General features: G+C 37.8%; 1 protein-coding gene across 2 annotated transcripts in view; it reads left to right on the top strand.

Moving 5' to 3' along the window:
* Window positions 1-22620, top strand: part of MICU1 (mitochondrial calcium uptake 1) — a 218243-nt gene that overhangs the window by 15615 nt on the left and 180008 nt on the right. The gene's annotated exons all lie outside the window — the stretch shown is intronic.

Here is a 22620-nt window from a genome sequence, read left to right as displayed (position 1 = left end):
AAATAGAAATTGAAGTAAAGGTTAAAAAAAAGAAAAGCAGCCTGTGAAATATCTAATATTACTGTCAGCCTAGCAGGTTTGTTTGTAGAGAGAACATAAATATAGACAGATTGTTATAAAAGACTATCAATAGAGATGTCTGTTGCTGTGAATGCTAAAAAATTCCACTGAAATTGTTATTTATATAGAAAGAGACTTCCTTTGGCAGAAATGTATCTTATTCTTACAGATTGGCCTGTACTGCTGACCAATCCTTTGCTGTTGAATGAGACTCTGAGAAACATGTCATGGACTCACAGTTGACTTCTGACATGGAATTATTATGACATTTTAATCATGTACCCCATTTTCCATTTCTGGAAATTGAGTATAATGCAAATGGGAGAGTATTCATTAGAGCATTTTAAAATATAAAGTTCTCTGAAAATGCAAGGTGATATTCTTTTAAAATATTGATTCCTTCATTCTGTCTTCACATATCATTTCTACATCACAGTAGGATTTAGAGCTTTTAATTTAATAGTGGAAGTGAAAGTGTTAGTTGCTCAGCCCCGTCCAACTCTACAGTTCACAGCAACCCTGTGAACTATAGCCCATCAGACTCCTCTGTCCATGGAATTCTCCAGGCAAGAATGCTGGAGTGGGTTTCCATTCCCTTCTCCAGAGGATCTTCCCAACCCAGGGATGAAGCCTGGGTCTCCTGGATTATGGGCTCTTATACTGTTTGAACCACTGGGAAGCCCATAAAATATTTTTTTCTATGGTATATATTGTTGTTGATCGAAAATTTATGTTTTCCTTATTTTAAAAAAATGTACTCTTTGTGGAATCAATCTCAGCTTTTTGTAAAGTTAGATTTAGTCAACTACTATTTTTGCTATACATTCCCATGTTACACTTTATGGGCAAAGCAAACAGACTTAACAATGAATGAATTCAATGATTAGCAAATTGTGAATGAGGTTATGGTTGTAGGTTTATATAGGCCATTTAGGTTTGTTCTGTTGTATGAGTAGATTAACTCAATCTAATATTAGCTTTTGAATGGTTGAGTATCATTAAGAAAGAGTTTTATATTGTATACTTCACATATAGCTATGGCATATAGCATATATAAAGAGTACATGAAACAGATATGTACACTTTAAATAATAATTTTAAAAAGTGAATCATGTAGATAGCATCACTCAGGCCAAAAGAATATTTCCATCACCCCAGAAGTCCCCGATATGCCCTTCCTTGATCACACAGCCTGTTGTGTGTTGGCTTGTTATGATTTCATTTACTTGTTTATGGCTTAAGTGAAGTTGTTTTGATCTGAGGGTGTGTTTGTTTACATCCGGGAGGCTGTGTCAAGATGATAGCATCAAAATTTTTGTGCTGCTGAGTGCTTGTTGATGTGAACATATGGAGGAGTGACTATGTCGTAATGAACATTTAAACTTTAAATACCAAGAACTTGAGAGGACTTACTGAGAATGTTCAATCTGGGCAAGGCTACTCTTTACTGATCTAAAATAGCTCTCCAAAGACGTGCTGTAGCGAGGCTGCTCTTTGCCAGCAGTGATGAAAACTGTGCAGTCATCCTGTGAAGGAGATCGTCTCGTCCGCCAACACTGGTGCCTTCCTTCCACTAACATCCAGCTCTAGCAACAAGGGATTTCAGTTTGCACTGGCAGCTCTTGGTTGGCTAAGCTGACTCTTCTGAAAACCAACTCATAAAAAGGTTCCCCTTGGCTAAATTTGGACTTATTTCTTCATCTCCTCTTTGTCTGGAAAAATAGTGTATTCATTTGAATCAACTATCCACAGCAGTCTACCACTGATTTGGAGTATGTTATTTCTTTATTTACTTATAAAGAGACTATCCTGTATGCTGTTGGCTTGTGACATATTATCATGTAATTCCTGCAGTGAACCTGGGTTAAATAAGTTATTGGCAAAGACAGTCTCAGTCTCTGAACATAATTTGCTGAAACAATTTTATCTCTTCAGGAGATAAATTATCCTCCAGAATTTTGATGATAATCATGATTATGTGTATCCTTAAACACTTAGTTTTGTCTGGTTGTGAACTTTATATAGATGAAGTCTAACCATTTATATTCTTTTATGGTATGCTTCTCCAATGAACATTATATTTATGAGGCTTATCCTGTGTTACTTGTAAAGCATTTTGAGGGGGATGTAAATTTTCCAAAGTTAATTTAGTAATTCCTTTTTAAAAATGTTTTATTTTGAAGTAAAAGTGTGTAAAAAATTAAGGTACACATAAATGAGTATGACATGAATCCCTGTTTATTCTTTTATCTGCATTAGGAATTAGGACATGTTTATTATCCCTTTAACTGTTGATTAACATTTGAGTTGTTGCTAGTTTTGATTATTATAAACACCATTACTGTGAACATTTTGTTCGTATCTCAAAATATGTTTGAACTTTTCTACAGTACAGTTTCAGGGTTAGGAACTTCCCTGGTGGTCCAGTGATTAAGAATCTGCCTTCCAGTGCAGGGGACGTGGGTTCAAGTGCTGGTCAGGGAACTAAAAACCCACATGCCACAGGGCGATTATGCCTGTGTGCCGCAACTAGAGAAGCTCAAAGTGCCACAACTAAAGAAAGCCCACAGACCGCAACGAAGACTCAGCAGAGCAAAAAAAAAAAAAAAATTGCAGGGTTAAAGGTGTTCATGTTTTCTATTTATCAAGATAATGTCAAAGTTTTCTAAAGTGATTAAGCCAATGTACAGTTCCAACATCAAGTGTGAAAGTTCCTATTGCTCCACATCTTCCCAAGTGACGCTAGTGGTAAAGAACCTGCCTGCCAATGCAGGAGATGGAGGAGACACAGGTTCAGTCCCTGGGCCAGGAAGATCCCCTGGAGAAGGGCGTGGCAACCCACTCCAGTATTCTTGCCTGGAGAATCCCATGGATAAAGGAACCTGGCAGGCTACAGTTCCTGGGGTCACACAGAGTTGGACACTACTGAAGCAATTTAGCATGCAAAGCTTCATGTTGTTGGACTTATTTTATATCTCACCTCAGAACATAGGTAAAATCCATTAAGTCTAGAGGAGAGGAAAAGAAAAAAATCTCAACCCCTGGGAGAGGGGCAGGAAACTGTCAGAAGCTGAGATCTTGAGAAGTCTACATCTGAGGAAGAAGAGACAGGGTCACTGAGAAAGCCCTGTGCACAAGATCCAGTGGCACAAGGTAACTGCTGAAAATTGTAGTTATCCTGGGACAAGGGGAAACCCGTTGCTACCAGGCTAATATGCACCAAGTAACGAGAACTCAGAGGGAAAATGACATATTACATACAAAGGAACAAAGGTAAAAGTTACAGCACACTTTTCAGAAATGATGAAAGACAATTTCTGTTGTTTTTTTCTTCACTCCTGAATTTTCAGGTTTCTCTCCAATATTATATAGTTTTTTCTATTTAAAAAACTTTATGTAGTTTTTTAGAGCAGGTCTATGGGCAGAGAATTCTCCTAGAATATCATATTTTGACTACAGATCTTATTTAAATCCTGTAAAGAATGTTGGATTTTTTCCTTTAGTGAGCAGTTGGCCTCGTTAGGTTCAGGCTGCAAATTCCACCCCACCTTTTACGGGCTGTAGCTGCAATGTCAGATCAGTTTTCCTGGCCTTTGCAGTGCTATCTGTATTTGTCCCTTGTGTGCCCCGCACAGTGGCCAGTCTTGAACTTTAGTGTGATCTACCTTGCACCTTAGTTCATAGATCCTTTGCTGTGCTGCTTAAGATAAAATCAACGTGTACCTTGGAGGTGAGCTCAGGAGATCATACGGAACCTATGGTTTGACTTTATTGAGTGCCCCCTTTCTGTGATATCCTCAACACTCACTTGCTCCCAAGGACCACTTTCCTTTTAATTCAGGCCTAGAATTTTCCTTTCCCTACCCTGTCACATAATTCAAGTATATGAGCCTCCTGGGTCTAGTGACCAGAGGATAGAAAAGTAGAAGAGATGACCGAGAGCTCCTGGGGCACAGTTCCTTGGGTTAGAATTTTTTTTTCCTTTTTTCTGGTTTTAGATGACTTACCAACTGCTGGTTCCTCGGCACTACGGTAGGAATGGTTGTTGCTTGAGTGGGAGAAAACAAACAAAGGCAAACACACACACACACACAAACCCAGGGGATTTCTCCCACTCTTTCTTACTCAGAGAAGTTCCTTTTCCTGCTCATCAAACCAGAAATAAATGGCTCTTGGAGACCTTTCTGTCTGCATCCAGTGCATGTGCTTGGTGTCAGGCTAAGTTGGAATTCTTGCATGGAGAGACCAGAGGGAAGAATTGGAAAACTCATTGCCATTTCAACATTACCTTAGGATCTATTTCCTTTTCCATTCTGCCTGCTAGCATTTACTGTTCAGAGTCCTCAGGTAAATACTCCTTCAGGGCTTTTAGCTGTGTTCAGTGAGAGACAGGAAGGAGTGAGTGTGCCCACTTCATATTAACTGGAGCCAGAACTTCTATAAGCAAGTTTTAAACACTTTGTTATGAAAAATTTGAAATCTATACAGAATTTTGAAAAACGTCTTAATATACAGAACCCCTATGCATCCATTACTCAGCTTCGTTATTTATCAACATTTGGTCAATCCTTCATCTGTAACTTTCCACTTCCACTGTCACTTGACTTTTAAATGTAAAACTCAGATGTTACTTCATGTGGTTAATTTCTATAATATTTGTGTGTATTTGAAATTAATGTGTAATATGCAACTGTTCAGTATTCTGTGTTCGTTACATTAAGTTGTTGATCATGTTGATAAAAATATTTTATATCTATACTGGTTTTTAAAATATTCCTTCTGATGTGTTTTTTCTTATCCTGCACAATCCTTTTTGTAAGGTAATAATGTGTAGTTGTGTTATTTGAGTCTAATATATTGTGTTGCAGGACATTGAACGTAGCTTTTTTTTTTCAACTTTAAATTTTTGGTTCAAAGTAATATTTTAAGCTGTTTTAGAAATTAACAGTTAGAAGCATTAAGACTATATATGATAAAGATATTATTCCTGTGATGTATTGTTATCATCCTAGTACATTACATATTTCAGTTCTAGCTTAAAAATCTTAAAGGTCTGAGAAATACATTTTTAAATTTGACAATAGCCATCCTATAGGTGTGAAATAGTATATCATTGTGGTGTTGATTTACATTTTCCTAATAACTAGTGATGTTGAGCATCTTTTCATGTACTTATTGGCCATCTGTGTGTCTTCTTTGGAAAAATGTCTGTTCAAGTTCTTTGCCCATTTTTGAGTTGGATTACTCTTATTTTTTTTAATTTCATGGCTGCAGTCACCATCTGCAGTGATTTTGGAGCCCCCCAAAATAAAGTCTGACACTGTTTCCCCATCTATTTCCCATGAAGTGATGAGACCAGATGCCATGATCTTCGTTTTCTGAATGTTGAGCTTTAAGCCAACTTTTTCACTCTCCTCTTTCACTTTCATCAAGAGGCTTTTTAGTTCATCTTCACTTTCTCCCATAAGGGTAGTGTCATCTGCATATCTGAGGTTATTGATATTTCTCCAGGCAATCTTGATTCCAGTTTGTGCTTCTTCCAGCCCTGCGTTTCTCATGATGTACTCTGCATAGAAGTTAAATAAGCAGGGTGACAATATACAGCCTTGACATACTCCTTTTTCCTATTTGGAACCAGTCTGTTGTTCCATGTTCAGTTCTAACTGTTGCCTCCTGACATGCGTATAGGTTTCTCAAGAGGCAGGCCAGGTGGTCTGGTATTCCCGTCTCTTTCAGAATTTTCCACAGTTGATTGTGATCCACACAGTCCAAGGCTTTGGCATAGTCAATAAAGCAGAAATCCATGTTTTTCTGGAACTCTCTTGCTTTTTCAGTAATCCAGCAGATGCTGGCAATTTGATCTCTGGTTCCTCTGCCTTTTCTAAAACCAGCTTGAACATCTAGAAGTTCACGATTCACCAGTTGTTGAAGCCTGGCTTGGAGAATTTTGAGCCTTCCGTATGTGAGAGTTGGACTGTGAAGAAAGCTGAGCGCTGAAGAATTGATGCTTTTGAACTGTGGTGTTGGAGAAGACTCTTGAGAGTCCCTTGGACTGCAAGGAGATCCAAACAGTCCATTCTAAAGGAGATCAGCCCTGGGTGTTCTTTGGAAGGAATGATGCTAAAGCTGAAACTCTAATACTCTGGTCACCTCATGAGAAGAGTTGACTCATTGGAAAAGACTCTGATGCTGGGAGGGATTGGGGGCAGGAGGAGAAGGGGACGACAGAGGATGAGATGGCTGGATGGCATCACTGACTCGATGGACGTGAGTTTGAGTGAATTCTGGGAGTTGGTGATGGACAGGGAGGCCTGTCGTGCTGCAATTCATAGGGTTGCAAAGAGTTGGACACGACTGAGCGACTGAACTGAACTGAACTCTTAATTTGTTGTTCAGATGTAGGAGTTCTTTATGTATTCTGGATATTAATCCTTATTTGAAAATATTTTTTCCCTCTGTGTGGGTTGTGTTTTCATTCTCTTGGTATTCTAATTTCATGCACAAAAGTTTTTATTTTGATGAAATCAATATATTTTTTATTTTGTTACCTGTGCTTTTGATGTTCAATCCAAGAAGCCGTTGCCAAACTCAGTATTATAAAGATGTTTTCCCTGTGTTTTCTTCTAAGGGTTTTACAGCTTTAGCTCTTATGCTTAAATGTATGGTGAGTTTTAATTTCTGCATGTGGTGTAAGCTAAGAGTTCATCTTCATTCTTTGGCATGTGGACATGTAGTTTTTCCACACTGTTGAAAAGAGGTCCTCTCTTTGTTGAATGTCTTGGTACCCTTGCTGAAAATCAGTTGACCATATATGTGAAGGTTTATTATTGGGCTATTTTATGCCATTTATGTCTGTCTTTATGCCATATCATACTGTTTTGATAGCTATAGCTTTGTAGTAGGTTTTGAAATCAGGAAGTAAGGGTTCACCAACTTTGTTCATCTTGTTTTCCAAGATTGTTTAGGCTATTTGGGGTCCCTTGAGATTCCACATGAATTTTTTAAAAAGAGTTTACTTTTTTTTTTTAAGAGCTCTTTTATGTTTAAAGCAAAATCCAGAAGAAGGTACAGAGATTTCCCATATACCCTCTGCCCTTATGCATATTTTTCATGGTTTTCATGTGACTGTTTTCCCCTTCTTGTTGTTCTGCATTGCTTTTGGGGAAAATATTGGGAGATAGAAATGTAGGCATTCTCTAATGACTTCAGCAACTCCTCTATTTGTTATCTTAAAATCGTATATATGCAAACCTTAACCTAACACTTTATACTTTGGTTTGTTGATAAAGATTACATTTTATATTCTGAGAGTTGACAGAAAATTCCAAGTGAATAATCAAATATTGGTTAACAGCACATTATTGGATTATCCTATAATAAGAATTGTTTAAACAGAAATATTTTAAGTGACATTTTTTGTTATATAGGAGGATTTTGTGACTGCTGGTGTTGCCAAAAATATAGCTAAGTCACCATAAAAATTTTGAGGCTTAGGGCTTGAAATTGAAATGTATCTTAATTTTGGATAAACCAAAGGTGTTTAGAGGAGGTGGAGAGTTAAAAATGGTTCTTCACAGTGCATCTTCTAGACTACTTCTGTTCCTCTTCACTTCTACAGACCCTGGCCTTTGCTTGTACAAGGCAGTACTTTCTTGACACTAATTTCTTTAGAGCAGTGCTTAGCTTTCCTTACTGATAAGTGATTTTTTTTTCATTCGATAATTTTCTGTAATGGTTCTTCAGTTCATTAAAACTATTTGTTTACCATTATAACTCTATAGGTACCTAATTTCCAAGACTTGAATCAAAAGTTGGAGACATTCTTTTATGGAAATTCTAAGTATTGGAAGAAGCTTATTCATCTCAATACATTAGCACATACTAGTGGTTTTAGAAAATTTATATTGATTACGATTATTTGTGTTGTTTCCTGGGTGGTGTTTTTCTGTTTTAAATAGACTTCCTTTGTTCTTTTGTGCAGTTGTTCAAGGAAGGGAAATTGCTACTCATTTCTTCTTCCCTCCCTCACCAGATGTGAGTTTCAGATTTTATAATTGCAGTAATAAAAACTGTGTGTGTGTGTGTGTGTGTGTGTGTGTGTGCAGTGCAGGTGTGTGTGTGTGTAGGGCAGGTATGTGTGTGTGTTTTGAGAAAGTGAACTTTGGAGGTTCTTAGATGATTGAAGGAATGTTTCACAGAGTTTCAGAGAGTTGCATACTATGAGATATTGACTTGTTTTTCTGTAGCAGGCATATAACAAAAGTTCTGTGTAAAACCTAACATTTCTGTGACATGATTCTTGTGCATAGTTTTTTTTGTTGTTTTTTTTTTTACTATTAGTGACTTCTATGACTTAAATTAACTTTACATTACCAACATCATTAAAATAGTTCTCTCTCTGCTATTGAAAAATACTCACTTCTCAGAACAGAATGAGCTGAAGTGTGAGGTTTCCTTATTTATACTGTCAGTAATGTCACTTTGAGGTATGAAAATGCATCTTTTCTAGACATGAATGTTAATCTCTACTGTGTTTTGGCAGTCATCCTGGTGTCTTCATTGCGGAACTTTGAATCTGACTCATTTCATCTAAAGGAAATGTATGCAGATGTTTTAAAAAATTATTTGGCATAATTAAAATCTGACATTTTACTGCATTTTTAGAAGTGTCATAGTTGTACAGCAAAGATTATATTTCTGGTAGCTTATCCCATTCCTCAGATAAAATGACAAAGGCTTCTAAGACAGTGTATTCAGCCAAGATCTTTTGTAAGGAATGCTTAGCTTTTTCCCACTCTCAGTAAATCTTCCTTGAATTCTTTCTTGAGCCCTTTCTGCTTTTCCACCTAGTGTAATTTTTTCTTTCTTTGAATCTGTTTCTATGTTGTAGTAACACCTTTTCCCCTGTTTTGCATTATGGTTATTTGAATAGTTGTTTTAGGTTCACTACCAAGTTATAAGTTATTGTAGGCACACTATATCTCACTCATCTTTGTGTCTCCTGCAGTGCCTTCACAGTACCTTGTTCAATAAATAACTAAAGACTTAAATGAAATAATGGCAACTGGACATTTTAGATTATATGAAATTTTCTTAAGCCAATGAGGCTAATGTAGTTTGTTATGTCATTAATAGCCAATCAGGATGACTTTCTTCTTCCAAACAGTACAAAATACCTTTACATTTTGTTTTTCTGAAAAAACTCTTAAAGCCAGAAAGGGCTTAGAAATAACCACCTGTGCTGTGCATCTCCCTGCATTATTAGACAGGATAAGGCTTTTATTGGTCACATAGCAGGGTAGTAGTAGAGGTAGAAAGAGACCCTAAGTTTTCTGTATGTACTCAAGTGTAATTGAACATTAACACTGTTATTACTGTTAGTAATAACTTCAGATCCATTAACTGGCACTTGGGATACTTAGAAGCTAAAATATGCTTCATATCTTTAGATTTGTAGTCTCTTTGGCAAGTTTGCAGGCATACATTAAAATGATTTCATAAACAAGGCACTATAATAGTGGTACAAACTGTTAATTATATAGGAATTCAGAGCAAGGGATCGAGAGTAGCAATGAGTATTTTACACAACTTTTGTAAGTTATGTAAATAAATCCCACTTGGATGAGGTGGGATTTCATTCGGGTCTAAAGAAATGCTGGTCAGAGGAGTAGTACAGAAATAGTTTGTCATGTTAAGGCATTTAGAAACAACCAAGCTAGAAACTTGATTCTTCTCACTTTCAGTCCAATAGCCTATTAAGTCAGTATTTTTATAAGTATTTGGCATTATTCAAAACACTGTATTTCTATTTAAGTCAACAAACATTTGAATGTGTCTAAGCCCAAAGTATTATATTAGGCTTTATATATTGTATTAGTTGCAGTCCTTTGTTTCTGCTTTCATGAAGACACATAAGCCCAGGTTAGTGAACTCTCAGTTCAGTTCAGTTCAGTCGCTCGGTTGTGTCCGACTCTTTGCAACCCCGTGAACTGCAGCACTCCAGGCCTCCCTGTCCATCACCAACTCCCACAGTCCACCCAGACCCATGTCCATTGAGTCGATGATGCCATCCAGCCATTTCATCCTCTGTCTTCCCCTTCTCCTGCCCTCAATCTTTCCCAGCATCAGGGTCTTTTCCAGTGAGTCAGCTCTTCACATCAGGTGGCCAAAGTATTGGAGTTGCAGCTTCAACATCAGTCCTTCCAATGAATACCCAGGACTGATCTCCTTTAGGATGGACTGGTTGGATCTCCTTGCAGTCCAAGGGACTCTCAAGAGTCTTCTCCAACACCACAGTTCAAAAGCATCAATTCTTCAGCACTCAGCTTTCTTTATAGTTCAAATCTTACATCCATACATGACCACTGGAAAAACCATAGCCTTGACTAGACAGACCTTTGTTGGCAAAGTAATGTCTCTGTTTTTTAATATGCTGTCTAGGTTGGTCATAACTTTCCTTCCAAGGAGTAAGCGTCTTTTAATTTCATGGCTGCAATCACCATCTGCAGTGATTTTGGAGCCCCCAAAAATAAAGTCAGCCACTGTTTCCCCATCTATTTGCCATGAAGTGATGGTCATGTAGTGAACTCTATGGGCATATAAACTATGGATATGAAATCAATTATGAAAATATTAATTACAGTAATTCTTAAAGTTTGCCCAAGGAATATTTTCACCGGCAACCTGAAATCTGCTTAAATCTGCTCTCAGAAGTCAGTGAATCTTAAATATAGCAATAGCAATGCTCGTTTTTCCCCTATTGTTTATTCTCCTGTATTCATGGCAACTGTTGCTTTCATAGATTGCATGTACTTTGGGGATAACACACACCCTAGGCAAAGAATAAGTGTTACAAATATCAGTGAAATCAATATACTTGTTGATGTTTGTACTACTGCCTAGTGTGTATTTAATGAGTGTTCTAGGTTGTAGCTTTAGTAAAATAAATTTTAAAAATTGTATCCATCTGTGTTGTGAAACACTGAAGTAGCTGTCCCTGTACTGCAGTTGAATTGAGTGCACTGTAATTTTTAGTATATGTAAAGTGTAAATTTTAGCTAGTGTGAAGATGAAACACTTGAGGGGTATTTATGAGAACTTCATTGCTGTTTAGATTAAGTCATCTTTTCTTTTCAGTAATGTGATGAATGACTAATCAATTCAAGTATTTTGAAAGTGTAACCAGTCATTAGAAAGCATAACATTAGGTAGAACAAATCTTCCCAGGCAGCTCTGGTGGAGCTCAGTTGGATTGAATTAGAAAAGTATTGAAATGGTTCAGATTAAGGAAGTTATAACCTTTTGTTGTTGTTTAATAAAAATAACATTCTACTTAAAAATAACATTGAATGAAAGGATTAATATTACATCTAACCTAAATATATTATTTTATACCTAAAAAAAAAACCTAGATGAAACAAATGCCCCTTTTTGCAAGTAAGGAAAGATAAAGCATGTAGATTGGGAATATGGAACAAAAGAAAATAAATGCAGTTTAATATTCTAATGGTCCTCAGAAAACCAACAATGAACTCTTGAAAAATAAACAAATACTGTCAAACTCATTAACTATAGGGTATCAGTTCAGTTCAGTCACTCAGGACACGTCCGACTGTTTGTGACCCCATGGACTACAGCACGCCAGGCCTCCCTGTCCATCACCAACTCCTGGAGCTTACTCAGACTCATGTCCATCGAGTCAGTGATGCCATCCAACCATCTCATCCTCTGTCGTCCACGTCTCCTCCCGCCTTCAACCTTTCCCAATATTAGGGTCTTTTCCAGTGAGTCAGTTCTTTGCATCAGGTGGCCAAAGTATTGGTGCTTCAGCTTCAGCATCAGTCCTTTCAATGAATATTCAGGACTAATTTCCTTTAGGATTGACTGGTTTGATCTCCTTGCAGTTCAAGGGACTCTCAAGAGTCTTCTCCAAAACCACAGTTCAAAAGCATCAATTCTTCAGCACTCAGCTTGCTTTATCGTCCTATTTACCTATAGTCCTATATACCTATAGTGTATATATGAATTAAATTAGATTTTTTACCTATCGTATTAATATAAATGGAAGGATTGAGACTAGAAAATACAGGAGAAGGAATACCCTCATACACTGCTGGTGGGTATGTAAATTGAAGTGTCAGTGTTGAAGGATAATTTGTCAGTATCAAAGTTAAAAATGGGGTTAGAGAAGGGGAGGATGGGAGTTTAAGGTTAACAGATGCAAATTTTTATATATAGGATGGATAAACAGCAAGGTCCTACTATATAGCACAGGAACAGGATATTCAATATCCTGTGACAAACCGTAGTGGAAAAGATGTGAAGAATATATATATGTGCATGTATACATAGTTTCTTTATATATTTCTCTACAACAACATTTTCAACAAAAATGTATTCCTATATTACTATTGTAGAAAAAGTGCAAGTAGTCTTGCTTACTTCATACAACAATCTGTATCATGTCCAGCAAAACAATATTCCCATCATTTCCCTTTCTTTAGACGCTTCATTTATTGCCTTCCACTTATTCAGTTACACCCTGGGCAGAAGGAAAAGTAAATGTGGTTCCCTAGGTTCAGTGACTCTGGCCATGCAAAACTTCTGGGAAATTCTCTCTGGGGTATAAGTTTGAATGAAATGGCAAGTCAGAGGGGCAAGATGTCACCATGGACCAAGGCCTCAAACTGAATCTTATTATTTGCCATGTAATTTATCTGCTTTGGTGAAGCTTCATTATACTGACTAATATGGGAGATTAAAATTATAAACCACTTTGCAGATTGCCAGTTTAATTTACCATGAGAACTAGAAACACCCATCTTCAGATCAACATGCTCTCTCTTTAAAGGCAGTCTAAACAGGAAGCAGAATTATGATCACAATTACTAAGTGAACATCGGTTCGGTTCAGTTCAGTTGCTCAGTCGTGTCTGACTCTCTGCGACCCCATGAACTGCAGCATGCCAGGCCTCCCTGTCTATCACCAGCTCCAGGAGTTTACTCAGACTCATATCCATTGAGTCGGTGATGCCATCCAACCATCTCATCCTCTGTCATCCGCTTCACTTTCATCAAGAGGTTCTTTAATTCTTCTTCACTTTCTGCCAGAAGGGTGATGTCATCTGCATATCTGAGGTTATTGATATTTCTCTCGACAATCTTGGTTCCAGCTTGTGCTTCCTCCAGTCCAGCACTTCTCATGATGTGCTCTGCATATAAGATAAATAAGCAGGGTTACAATATACAGCCTTGAGTACTCCTTTCCTAATTTGGAACCAGTCTCATGTCCAGTTCTAGCTGTTGCTTCTTACCTGCATACGGATTTCTCAGGAGGCAGGTCAAGTTGTCTGGTACTCCCATCTCTTGAATAATTTTCCTCAGTTTGTTGTGATCCACATAGTCAAAGGCTTTAGCATAGTCAGTGAAGGAGAAATAGATGTTTTTCTAGAACTCTCTTGCTTTTTTGATGATCCAGTGGATGTTGGTAATTTGATCTCTGGCTCCTCTGCCTTTTCTAAATCCAGCTTGAACATCTGGAAGTTCACAGTTCACGTACTGTTGAAGCCTGGCTTGGAGAATTTTGAGCGTTACTTTGCTAGCATGTGAGATGAGTGCAATTGTGTAGTAGTTTGAGCATTCTTTGGCATTGCCTTTCTTTGGGATTGAAATGAAAACTGACCTTTTCCTGTCCTGTGGCCACTGCTGAGTTTTCCACATTTGCTGGCATATTGAGTGTAGCACTTTCACAACATTATCTTTTAGGATTTGAAATAGCCAAGTGGAATTCCATCACCTCCACTAGCTTTGTTTGTAGTGATGCTTCCTAAGGCCCACTTGACTTCTCATTGCAGGATGTCTGGCTCTAGGTGAGTGATCACACCATCGTGGTTATCTGGGTCTTGAAGATCTTTTTTGTGTAGTTCTGTGTATTGTTGCCACCTCTTCTTAATGTCTTTTGCTTCTGTTAGGTTCATACCATTTCTGTCCTTTTTTGTGCCCATCTTTGCGTGAAATGTTCCCTTGGTGTATCTAATTTTCTTGAAGAGGTCTCTAGTCTTTTTCATTCTGTTGTTTTCCTCTATTTCTTTGCATTGATCACCGAGAAAGGCTTTCTTATCTCCTTGCTGTTTTTTGGAACTCTGCATTCAAATGGGTGTATCTTTCCTTTTCTCTGGTTTTCGGTTCTCTTCTTTTCATAGTTATTTATGACCTCCTCAAAGAATCATTTTGCCTTTTTGCATTTCTTTTTCTTGGAGATGATTTGTTCACTGCCTCCTATACAATGTCACGAACCTCCGTCCATAGTTTTTCAGGCACTGTCTGTCAAATCGAATCCCTTGAATCTATTTGTCACTTCCACTGTATAATTGTAAGGGATTTGATTTAGGTCATATCTGAATGGTCTAATGGTTTTCCTGACTTTCTTCAATTTAAGTGAGCATAGAAATAGAATAAAGGAGAGTTAAGTGTATAATTAAGATACTTAATGATTAAGGCTCTGATGGCCTACTGAATCCAGTTCTGTGGTTAGTATACAGCTGCCATTCAGATGACTATGAAGTTGTGAGTACTCGAGATATTGCTGATTTTACAATGTAGTTCTCAGAGAGCAGCTGTATTTCCAGGTTCATGGAGTTCGCTGGACCATGACCTGTATAAACTAGCTGTGACAGATACTGTATTAAATATTAGATACTGTATTAAAGTCTAGAAATACAGATATAAAGAACACTTAGTCCTTGTTTTCTCAGAAACTTAGTTCATGTAAACTAAACACTTTGAAAGCTGAGGTTTTAGTTGAGGTCTGAGTTTTATTGATTGCCAAATATAGATATTTTTTAATATAAATTTATTTATTTTAATTGGAGGTTAATTACTTTACAATATTGTATTTGTTTTGCCATACATCAACATGAATCCGCCACAGGTATAGATAAATCTTAGAAATACATCTTGGCCTTAGTATTATCAGATATTGCTTTTAAACAGTAGTGCTGAGTAACAAACAGAAATAGTACAAAAGAGGTTTATGTAGGCCAGTGTCTGGAGTGCAAGAGCTAAGCAGTTGTTCTTTACATGTGCAGTTGTTCTTTACATGTGCAGTTGTCAGAGGTCATAAATACCAGGAGCATAACATAGAGTGTAAGCAGATATTTTAAGTCAGCCTCAGGATAAAGTCTGGAGCGTAGTTTTAAACATGAAATGCTATGTCATAAAAATCTCCGTCTGATATCTTACCCATTTCCCAACCCTGACAGCACTGTTGGTATTACTTACGTTTATTCGTATTGGTATAGGACACACACTATTGGTGTGTCCTTCCAGAGTTGCTTAATAAGAATATACAAATACGCATTCTTCTTTCCCCTCTTTTTACATGAAGGGTAGTGTACTACATATGCTATCCCACACCTTGCTTTAGTAAGACAACAGTATGTTTTGAAAATCTTTACAAATATATACATAGTTTTTTCTTTTTCTTTTAATCTCTATGTGTTATTGCCTTGTGTGTATTATCATAGTTTAAGCAGTTCTCTCTTGATTCTCTTTGGGGTGATTTTTAGTCTTCTGCTGTTTGTTTCATGGGCTTCTCTGGTGGCTCAGATGGTAAAGAATCTGCTTTTAATGTAGGAGACACAGGTTCAATCCCTGGGTTGAAAAGATCCCCTGGAGAAGGAAGTGGTTCCCCACTCCAGTATTCTTGCCTGGGGAGTTACATGGACAGAGGAGCCTGGCAGGCTATAGTCCATGAGGTCGCAAAGAGGCGGGTTTGTCTTTAATCCATTGTATATTCTTGCCTCCTTTGTCGAAGATAAGGTGTCCATATGTGCATGGATTTATCTCTGGGCTTTCTATTTTATTCCATTGATCAATATTTCTGTCTTTGTGCCAGTACCATACTGTCTTGATAACTGTGGCTTTGTAGTAGAGCCTGAAGTCAGGTAGGTTGATTCCTCCAGTTCCATTCTTCTTTCTCAAGATCGCTTTGGCTATTCGAGGTTTTTTGTATTTCCATACAAATTGTGAAATTATTTGTTCTAGCTCTGTGAAGAATACTGTTGGTAGCTTGATAGGGATTGCGTTGAATCTATAAATTGCTTTGGGTAGTATACTCATTTTCACTATATTGATTCTTCCAATCCATGAACATGGTATATCTCTCCATCTATTAGTGTCCTCTTTGATTTCTTTCACCAGTGTTTTATAGTTTTCTATATATAGGTCTTTAGTTTCTTTAGGTAGATATATTCCTAAGTATTTTATTCTTTCCGTTGCAATGGTGAATGGAATTGTTTCCTTAATTTCTCTTTCTGTTTTCTCATTATTAGTGTATAGGAATGCAAGGGATTTCTGTGTGTTGATTTTATATCCTGCAACTTTACTGTAGTCATTGATTATTTCTAGTAATTTTCTGGTGGACTCTTTAGGGTTTTCTATGTAGAGGATCATGTCATCTGCAAATAGTGAGAGTTTTACTTCTTCTTTTCCAATTTGGATTCCTTTTATTTCTTTTTCTGCTCTGATTGCTGTGGCCAAAACTTCCAAAACTATGTTGAATTTAACAAGTGGTGCTGGGAAATCTGGTCAACCACTTGTAAAAGAATGAAACTGGACCACTTTCTAACACCATACACAAAAATAAATTCAAAATGGATTAAAGATCTAAACGTAAGACCAGAAACTATAAAACTCCTAGAGGAGAACATAGGCAAAACACTCTCCGACATACATCACAGCAGGATCCTCTATGACCCACCTCCCAGAATATTGGAAATAAAAGCAAAAATAAACAAATGGGACCTAATTAACCTTAAAAGCTTCTGCACATCAAAGGAAACTATTAGCAAGGTGAAAAGACAGCCTTCAGAATGGGAGAAAATAATAGCAAATGAAGCAACCGACAAACAACTAATCTCAAAAATATACAAGCAACTCCTACAGCTCAACTCCAGAAAAATAAACGACCCAATCAAAAAATGGGCCAAAGAACTAAATAGACATTTCTCCAAAAAAGACATACAGATGGCTAACAAACACATGAAAAGATGCTCAACATCACTCATTATCAGAGAAATGCAAATCAAAACCACTATGAGGTACCATTTCACACCAGTCAGAATGGCTGCGATCCAAAAGTCTACAAATAATAAATGCTGGAGAGGGTGTGGAGAAAAGGGAACCCTCTTACACTGTTGGTGGGAATGCAAACTAGTACAGCCACTATGGAGAACAGTGTGGAGATTCCTTAAAAAACTGGAAATAGAACTGCCTTATGATCCAGCAATCCCACTGCTGGGCATACACACTGAGGAAACCAGAAGGGAAAGAGACACGTGTACCCCAATGTTCATCGCAGCACTGTTTATAATAGCCAAGACATGGAAGCAACCTAGATGTCCATCAGCAGATGAATGGATAAGAAAGCTGTGGTACATATACACAATGGAGTATTACTCAGCCATTAAAAAGAATACATTTGAATCAGTTCTAATGAGGTGGATGAAACTGGAGCCTATTATACAGAGTGAAGTAAGCCAGAAGGAAAAACATAAATACAGTATACTAATGCATATATATGGAATTTAGAAAGATGGTAACAATAACCCGGTGTACGAGACAGCAAAAGAGACACTGATGTATAGAACAGGCTTATGGAGTCTGTGGGAGAGGGAGAGGGTGGGAAGATTTGGGAGAATGGCAATGAAACATGTAAAATATCATGTAGGAAACGAGCTGCCAGTCCAGGTTCGATGCATGATGCTGGATGCTTGGGGCTGGTGCACTGGGATGGCCCAGTGGGATGGTATGGGGAGGGAGGAGGGAGGAGGGTTCGGGATGGGGAACACATGTATACCTGTGGCGGATTCATTTTGATATTTGGCAAAACTAATACAATTATGTAAAGTTTAAAAATAAAATAAAATTGGAAGAATTAAAAAAAAAAAAAAAGAGGCGGGTTTGTTATACTTATGATGCAATGAATAACTGTCTATATGTGTAATTTCAGAGGTGTGCAAGTGTATCAGTAGTGTATTAAATCAGAAGTGTAATTGCTACGTCATTGTATGCAACTTATTTGGGTGATTTTGATGGATATTACCAAATTGCCCTCCATCAGATCAGATCAGATCAGTCGCTCAGTCGTGTCCGACTCTTTGCGACCCCATGAATCTCAGAACACCAGGCCTCCCTGTCCATCACCAACTCCCGGAGTTCACTGAGACTCACGTCCATCGAGTCAGTGATGCCATCCAACCATCTCATCCTCTGTCGTCCCCTTCTCCTCCAGCCCCCAATCCCTCCCAGCATCAGAGTCTTTTCCAATGAGTCAACTCTTCGCATGAGGTGGCCCAAGTACTGGAGTTTCAGCTTTAGCACCATTCCTTCCAAAGAAATCCCAGGGCTGATTTCCTTCAGAATGGACCGGTTGGATCTCCTTGCAGTCCAAGGGACTCTCAAGAGTCTTCTCCAACACCACAGTTCAAAAGCATCAATTCTTCAGCGCTCAACCTTCTTCACAGTCCAACTCTCACATCCATACATGACCACAGGAAAAACCATAGCCTTGACTAGACGGACCTTTGTTGGCAAAGTAATGTCTCAGCTTTTGAATAGGCTATCTAGGTTGGTCATAACTTTCCTTCCAAGGAGTAAGCGTCTTTTAATTTCATGGCTGCAGTCACCATCTGTAGTGATTTTGGAGCCGAGAAAAATAAAGTCTAACACTGTTTCCCCATCTACTTCCCATGAAGTGGTGGGACCGGATGCCGTGATCTTCGTTTTCTGAATGTTGAGCTTTAAGCCAACTTTTTCACTCTCCACTTTCACTTTCATCAAGAGGCTTTTGAGTTCCTCTTCACTTTCTGCCATAAGAGTGGTGTCATCTGCATATCTGAGGTTATTGATATTTCTCCTGGCAATCTTGATTCCAGTTTGTGTTTCTTCCAGTCCAGCATTTCTCATGATGTACTCTGCATATAAGTTAAATAAACAGGGTGACAATATACAGCCTTGACGAACTCCTTTTCCTATTTGGAACCAGTCTGTTGTTCCATGTCCAATTCTAACTGTTGCTTCCTGACCTGCATACAGATTTCTCAAGAGGGAGATCAGGTGTTCTGGTATTCCCATCTCTTTCAGAATTTTCCACAGTTTATTGTGATCCACACAGTCAAAGGCTTTGGCATAGTCAATAAAGCAGAAATAGATGTTTTTCTGGAACTCTTTTGCTTTTTCCATGATCCAGCAGATGTTGGCAATTTGATCTCTGGTTCCTCTGCCTTTTCTAAAACCAGCTTGAACATCAGGAAGTTCATGATTCACATATTGCTGAAGCCTGGCTTGGAGAATTTTGAGCATTACTTTACTAGCGTGTGAGATGAGTGCAATTGTGCGGTAGTTTGAGCATTCTTTGGCATTGCCTTTCTTTGGGATTGAAATGAAAACTGACCTTTTCCTGTCTTGTGGCCACTGCTGAGTTTTCCAAATTTGCTGGCATATTGAGTGCAGCACTTTCACAGCATCATCTTTCAGGATTTGGAATAGCTCAACTGGAATTCCATCACCTCCACTAGCTTTGTTCGTAGTGATGCTTTCTAAGGCCCACTTGACTTCACATTCCAGGATGTCTGGCTCTAGGTCAGTGATCTCACCATCGTGATTATCTGGGTCATGAAGATCTTTTTTGTGCAGTTCTTCTGTGTATTCTTGCCATCTCTTCTTAATATCTTCTGCTTCTGTTAGGTTCTGATCTCCTTTTGAAGTGTGGCTTTCATATTTATTTTGCTGTGAACAGTTAATTAAGGAGAAGGCAATGGCACCCCACTCCAGTACTCTTGCCTGGAAAATCCCATGGACGGAGGAGCCTGGTAGGCTGCGGTCCACGGGGTCACGAAGAGTCGGACACGACTGAGCGACTTCACTTTCACTTTTCACTTTCATGCATTGGAGAAGGAAATGGCAACCCACTCCAGTGTTCTTGCCTGGAGAATCCCAGGGATGGCGGAGCCTGGTGGGCTGCTGTCTATGGGGTCGCACAGAGCCAGACATGACTGAATCAACTTAGCAGCAGCAGCAGCAAGGGTTATAATTTTAATATTTGTATTACATTGTAGTCTGTTATAAAATTGTTTATCTTTCTATGGTTGGACACTTGATCTCCTTTTGAAGTGTGGCTGTTATATTTTTTGCTGCAAACAGTTAAAGTGATTCCCCTTCCTTGGGTTGTTTATTTGGAATCGAGAATTTTAGGATCTACTGTAGGTTTTTGTACTAATTAGCTATGAGTAAACTGCATAACTTATCTGGATCTTTGTTCCTTCACCTGTAAAATAGGGATGTTTAATTAAGTGGTTTTCTGGTTCTGTGCCCCTTTGAAATTTACCAAAAGCGATACCTTAAGCATAATAGTTTAACAATAATAGATATGGAAACACAGTAATGTTATACTGTTACAGGTTTTTATTTGTTTGTTTTTAACTAACTTGTTCTGTTTCTTGTTGCATGGATAATGCTTTTCTTCATAACAGAATTGTCTTTTACTTGCTTCCCCTGACATTTCTTGATTAGAAATACCTCTTCATCTTTTTTCAGTTCACATAAAAGCTATTTTTTAGAGGCATGATTTTTTTAGGAGAAGGATGGGGACTCTTAGGGAAGAGAAAAATACACTGGTTTTGATTTTATTTAATCCATGTCATAAGTGTACATGTTAATTTTCATTACTACATAACTGCTGCCGATTGGCCTATTCAGTTTTCCAGACTCAGTTGGAAAGTGGATCTCCTTAAATCTGTTTAAATGTTTTCTCATCAAAAATTAGCACATTCAACTAGTTACACCATTTCTTCAGTACGAAGCTGGGAATTAAATTATAATAGTCTGTGCTCAGTGAGATAATTTTTTCCCTCAGTTTACTTGACATCTTTGGAAATTACACTAGAGAAGATGAATAGATATATATTTTGATGTGTACTTTGGGGAATGAGATTAAAATCAGTGGTGAAATGAGATGTAGACAGTAACAACTGAATTACAATGCCCAATGTAAGTGGAATGTTCCTATAACTCAGGACCTCCAAAGTTTAAAATCCTCCGAAGCCATACCATACAGAAATGGGTTCTCAAGGCTAGTAAGTTTTGAACCATGTATATACTGTTTTAGTCTCTCCCCCTAACTGAAATAGATTAAATTTTGCTTTATCTTTTTTCACCAGTGGTATAAGAATATGAAAGAGAGAAAACAAACCCTAAAACTCCTGGAGGCAGTTGTCTCATCAGTAGATGAAACTCTTCTCTGGGGAGGAGAGATGAGCTTACTTTGTGCACAGCTGTTTAGCAGTAGAGTTGAGACTAGATCGTGAGTCATTGGATTCCTATCCCATTTTACCTTCTATATTACTTAATGTTGTCGTTATTATTTTAGTTTTTTTCCTGTTTGTCTTCCACATCTCCTATGCAGTTCGATTTTTTTTTGGCCATGCTACACAGCTTGCATGACCTTAGTTCCCCAATCAGAGATTGAACCCAGGGCTTCAGAAGTGAGAGCACAGAATCTTAACCACCGGACTGCCAGGGAAATCCCTGGTCCAGCTTTTGAATTGGTTGTTATTTGTCTTTCACATTGAAGACTTTCAAGTGCCCTTTTCTTTCTGTTGTCAGTGAGGAATAATGTTTTCACCAGATATGAGTATTTTAGTTATGCTTGTTTTTGTTATAGATAAAAGCAATGCTGTGTGTGAATGCACTTGTAGGTTTGGAAAATGTTAATTAAAAAATGAATTGGAAGTTGACTGACAGGAAGAAAACAAAAGGACAATCTTCTTGGTGCTGGAATTTGCTAGATTATATGCAATAAAATGAGGTGACTTCTAGGATAGGAAGGGATATAAGAATTGTGTTGCTGAAGCTTAGGTTATATGACATAGAAAGAACTAATTATTCCCCACTTTATCTGTAAGGGCAAGATTTAGCTCCAACTTTGATGTTGGAGCTAGGTCGAATGAAGGAGGCTAGGAGAAAGATACACTTGAGATTATAAGTATTGATCTCAGAGAAGAGTCAGTAAGCAGCTCAGGGAGACAGCGAAATAGTCTTAACTTGACTTGGACCCAGACAACAAAAGACATAGTATATTGGGGCCGAGAAACACACTTAATGCACAGAGCCAGTACCTGTGTAATTTGTAACTTGACATTTTTCACATTAAAGTAAAATTGTTAAATATTTTAAGCAGTTATAATGTAACAACCACTGTGTTAGACTGTTTTCAGAAAGGTGAAGAATAATTTTGACCTTAAAGGAAACTCAGAACCAAGTATGTTGAAGGTGGGGCAAACTTATGTATGTTACAAATATGTGACTATGTGAGTATATGTACAAAGTACAAGATAATTTAAATCAGGAAGAAGTAAACTATGCTTTGAGAAAATCAAAAAGGAGAAGCATGGTTACTTTTTGTGATTTAAATGAATTGCCACTACAAAAAGTCATGTAATCTAGAAGAAATGCCCGTTTCTCCTTCAGTCACCTGTGGATGGCTTTACGGTGAGTTCTTTTG

Source organism: Bos indicus, chromosome 28 (assembly GCF_029378745.1).
Source record: "Bos indicus isolate NIAB-ARS_2022 breed Sahiwal x Tharparkar chromosome 28, NIAB-ARS_B.indTharparkar_mat_pri_1.0, whole genome shotgun sequence".
In the NCBI taxonomy this organism is placed as follows: Eukaryota; Metazoa; Chordata; class Mammalia; order Artiodactyla; family Bovidae; genus Bos; species Bos indicus.
The sequence above is the reverse complement of the archived record's forward strand: the minus strand, read 5'-3'. Positions and strand labels throughout refer to the sequence as shown.